General features: G+C 38.8%; 1 pseudogene; it reads left to right on the top strand.

Moving 5' to 3' along the window:
- Positions 1-3,118: 3,118 nt before the first annotated feature.
- Positions 3,119-3,327, top strand: LOC142654380 (U2 spliceosomal RNA; annotated as a pseudogene).
- The last annotated feature ends 1,874 nt before the right edge of the window (positions 3,328-5,201 follow it).

Raw genomic sequence — 5,201 nt, 5'->3', positions numbered from 1 at the left:
GATACACAGAGAAGAGTAAGAGAATCCAGCTCTTTGAAATTCTGCAGTTGTTCCTTACAGGTTCGGACCCTATTATAATTGGAGGAGACTTTAACTGCCATCTGGAAAATAAGAAAGATGGTTCAGTATCATGCCTAAAAGGAATTCTCTCATCAAGTAATTTAAAAGATATGTGGGAAATATGTGGCAAAAAGAAAGAAGATGAATTTACATGGAGTAGGAAAAACTCTAGGTCTAGAATAGACTATTTTTTTGTATCAGAGCATTTTAAAGGGTCATCTTTTAAAACTGATTTTAACTGTTTTTCCGATCATAGATTGATCAAATGTACGTTAGAATGTGAGAGAATGGAAAGCAAAAAATCTTCACATTGGAAATTGAATACAAAACTATTAGAAGATGAGAACGTAAAATCGGAATTTGGTTCATTCTATAAAAAGTTGCAGTGTAGGAAAAGCAGTTTTAAGGATGTTTTTGAATGGTGGGAGTTCGTAAAATCTCAGATCAAAACATTTTTCATTCGTATTAGTAAAAGAAAGGCGAGAGAGAGAGTGGAATTATATGAATCTCTAAATACGAAACTCCAGTGTTTTTATGTCTTGAAAAAGAGTGGTGTAATGATGGATGATGAGATTGAAGGCATTAAAAGCCAAATTAATAGAAGTTTGTATGAAAAAGGAAGGGAAATCATATTTAATTCGAGAGTAAAAATTTTGGAATGTGATGAAAAATGCTCAAAGTTCTTCTTTAAAAAAATCATCAATAAGAGAGATTATATTGACAAGTTGGAGGGAGAGGTGGTTTTGGAAGGTAAATTGAAAAAGGCACATGAGTTTTATGATAACTTATTTTCTGAAAAAAAAAGTGATGGTTCTTTAAGGGACCACTTTATCAGTCAACTAGATAAAAATTTTAATAAAGAAGAAATAGGTCTTTTATCTGAAGATTTTACTGAAAATGAAATTTATAATACTGTTAATAGCTTTTCAAATGGGAAAACACCTGGTTTGGATGGTTTACCGATAGAGTTCTATAGGGTCTTTTGGAAGTTGGTGGGTGTGGATTTTTGTGATATCATTTTTAGGGTGCTATCCTCTTTTAAAATGCCAATATCATGGTCTGAAGGGTTAATTGTTTTACTTTTTAAGAAAGGGGATAAAGAAATGATAAAGAATTGGAGGCCTATAACGTTACTAAACATGGATTATAAAATTTATGCAAAATTATTTGCTAATCGTTTGAAAAAAGTAATCTCATCGGTAATTGAGGAGGATCAGACATGTGCTGTGCCAGGGAGAAAAATTACAGATTCATTACTCTTGATTAGAGATGTATTATGGGATTTTAAAGATCGTGATCAGGATTTGGCATTGATCTCATTAGATTTCGAAAAAGCATATGATAGAATTTCCCATTTGTTTTTATTTCAGGTTTTAAAAAAGCTTGGTTGTCCTGATATGTTTATTAAGTGTATTAAGAGTTTATATTCTAGTTGTTTCAGTAAAATTTCAGTGAATGGCTTTTTATCGGAAAAGGTTAAAATGAATTGTGGAGTGAAGCAAGGGTGTCCTTTGTCGCCAATACTCTTTATTTGTGCCGTGGAACCACTTTTATGTGCAATAAGAAGGGATAAAGTTATTGATGGTGTTTTTATACCAGGGAATAAAAATGAGCGAGTTAAAATTGTGGCATATATGGATGACATTACGGTTTTAGTTAGAAGTTTGAGAGGGTTTAATAGGGTATTACGAGTAGTTGAATGGTTTAATGGTGCATCTGGTTTTAAAATAAACTGGGAAAAATCAGGGGTTTTATTGATAGGGAATCTTAAGTTGGAAAGGGAATGTAAATTATTAAGTGTAGTAGATATGAAAATTCTAGGTATTCATTTCTCACAAAACTGTGGAAGTATAAAAAATTGGGAATCTCTCTTGGAAAGGGTTAAAAAGAAGGTGGATTTTTGGAAACTAAGGTGCCTATCAATGGAAGGGAAAATCTTAGTGATTAAACAAGTTCTATTGCCTCTGATTTTATATGTATCTGCTGTTTTTATGCCCTCAAACATTATGATGAAAAGAATTATTAAGGTATGTTTTAACTTCTTTTGGGGTTCAAAAATGGAGAGAGTAAGGAGAGTAGAGTTATATAAATCAAAAGGAAATGGTGGTAAGGGTTTCCCTGATCTTAGACAGTTTTTATTTTGTAAGTATTTATCACAGTGTATTAGTATCCTATGTGGACCTGAATCAAAGTTGAGAGCCTTTGTAATATATAATTTTGGTTTTTTCATAAGGAAGTATAAATGGATCAATATAGATCTAAAGAGACCATATAGGTGGTTGCCTCCAGAGAACTATTTAATCTTAGAGAAAATTATAAGAGAGTTCAATCTGGCAGAAGAAGGAAAAGAGGTTCTTATTAATCATAAAAAAATATTAAAAGTCTTAGAGGGTAGAACCATTTGCAGCCCGATTGAACGGTTTACTCCCCAGGTAGTTAAAAACATTTGGAAATGTGTTAACCATCTTTGTTTGTCTAATGATCACAAAGATCTATTATGGTGTATGATAAAGGATTGTTTACCAACAAAGGATTTCCAATATAAAAGACGACTGAATCGGAATAGCCAATGTCCTAGAAGTGGTTGTATTGATGATGAAACCACAATGCATGTTTTCTGGAATTGTGATTTTGCACAAAAAGTGTGGAAAAAGATAAGTAAGTTGGTGAGCATGGTGAGTAAAGTTAACTATTTTAATTTTAACTTGATATTTTATGGAATTGGAATCGGGGAAAATGAGTTTCAAATAGTTTGGCTGATCTTAGCATCAGTTAAAATGGCGCTATGGAGGTCCAGGAATATTTTACTATTTAAAAGGGATGCTTTAACTGTTGATGATTGCATACGTCTAAGCCTAAATTATTTATTTATCTATTTTTGGAAAGAAAAGAAAGAACTAGGAATAGAGAAAGCAGAAGAAAAATGGAAGCAAAAGAAATGGAATTCTGTAATGGGAGTGTAGAATAGATATTTAGGGGGAAATAATGTATAAATATACTTACCTTTTACGATGATGATGTGAGTCTTGAGATCTGTGAAGAGAAAAAGATGGTGATTTTAAGTTTTGAGACTTGTGATCTGAGTAAAAAAAAAAAAAAAAAAAAAAAAAAAATTCTGTTCTTATCAGTTTAATATCTGATACGTCCCCTATCTGGGGACCATATATTAAATGGATTTTTAGAACAGGGAGATGGAAATAGAGCTTGCTCTGTCCACTCCACACATTGACCTGGTATTGCAGTATTTCCAGGACCGGTGCACCCTTCCCTTATGTGTTTACTAAAATCAGATTCCAAAAGTGCTATTTGTGTTTGCTATTGTTTTTGTCTTTCTGAAGGGATCTCCCCTTTTAATCCCATTATTTCAACACCTGTTGGACAATGCATTTGTACAGTCATGTGTGATAATGAGCTCATTGATTAAATGCAATTAATGAATAGATTGCCACCTCTTGTTGTGTGTCGTCTGTGTTTCTGTATTTCCGGCATTTCACATTGGAACAGCTCATTCACCTTCCTTGTCTTCTCTCCGCCCTCCCTTTTAGGTAAGTTAAAGAGCTGCACCTGAGCCAGCCACTGATTGATTGATTGATTGATTGATTGATTGATTGATTGATTGATTGATTGATGCAGCACCACAGTCAAATAGTGGAGTGGAGTAGGGGAACAGCAAACAGCCAATAAAGCAGCCCGCCCGCCCGCTCGCCTGCCCGCCACAATGGACCTACCTGTGTACACTAGATGGATGTGATGGAATGTACTGTCGTCCCTACATTTCAAGAAGAAGTAAGAATTGCAGTTGCAACAAAGCCTTGCTTGCCTACAAAGAGAGCAGCAATTTGGATTTGTTACTATGTTACCTAGAAGAATAACAAACTGTGCAAGGATGGAGGTTGTAGGAGCAAGGAGAAGTTGTCTGTAAAGTTGGTGGATGCCTATTTTCCACTTTGCAGTCCCTTGTCTCCCTCTTGTGGCCTCCTGGAGGCAACTAGCTGTGCAAAAAAAGACAGCCTGGCGGCCGGCTGTTGCAGTGTTGCCCTCTCAGGCAACACTGAGTGACTGACTGAGCCTCACCGTCTTATATAAAGTTCAGACGGAACTTTGCACGTGTCATAGTGGAGCCCTCAGGATTCCAGAGCCAGCTTTCTGACATCATAATGGGGCCTCAGAGATAAAAGCCTGGGCCCAGGCAGTGTTGGTCAGTGCTGCTCAGCAGGCAGCACCGGACTGGACTGGATTAAAGCTGATACAAGGTGTGAAGGAACAAGGGGTGGCTGTGGGCATGCACTTGCTGCCGCTGCCAGTGTTTATCTGCATGGCAGGAGGGCATTTGGGCGTTGCCAGGAAGGCGTTTTTATGTAGATTCCTCCTCTTTCAGCACTGCATTGTGGTGCAAGCAAAAGAAGCAAATCCTGTCTTGCTTCCTCTCCGGCCTTTATTCACCTCCCGCTTAGTAGCTGTGAGTGTGTGCGCGCCTGCAGGGCCCCGTGGAATTGCCTAGGAGTAGGCTGAATCGCTGCAAGGGGTGAACAGCAGTATTAGGCAGGCTCGGTCAACGCCCGGCCCATTCGGGTTATCGCTTCTCGGCCTTTTGGCTAAGACCAAGTGTATTTATACAGGAGGTTTTTAGTCAGAAGGTGCTCAGGTACCCTCTCTCTCGGCCTCGGGGGATCGTCCAGGTTCGCCTGGACTTCACCCCCGTGCTGCTATTTGGGAGAGAGGCTTAGTCCTGAGCAACGAGTTGCGATCCCCCCCCAGCCCTTTGGTACGTCTCAGGACCCCATAGGGCGCAGCTTTTTGCTGTGCGGTTCGGCCTGGCCACGGAAATGGCAGGCGAGCCAGATGCGGTGCCGGTGTATGCCCGGCTAAGGAACTCTGCCCGATTTATCGTGGCAGAGGGTGGAGGCGGTCCACGTGGCGTAAAATTCTTGGTCCACAAGATCTTGGAAGAACTACTGGCGGTCCACAAGAACGAGATTTTGGCAATCCAGGACTACCCGAAACGAGGAATTTTCGATGTCACCTTTATGGGAGAAGGAATCCTCCGTGATGCCATGGACCGAGCTGAGAGGAGAAAAGGTGAACTCGTGGTAGCGGGAGTCCAGGTAGTAGAACATGCCTTCGAAATTACGAAACTCGTG

This window comes from Rhinoderma darwinii, chromosome 5 (genome assembly GCF_050947455.1).
Source record: "Rhinoderma darwinii isolate aRhiDar2 chromosome 5, aRhiDar2.hap1, whole genome shotgun sequence".
In the NCBI taxonomy this organism is placed as follows: domain Eukaryota; kingdom Metazoa; phylum Chordata; class Amphibia; order Anura; family Rhinodermatidae; genus Rhinoderma; species Rhinoderma darwinii.
This window is presented reverse-complemented; position numbering and strand designations above follow the sequence as displayed.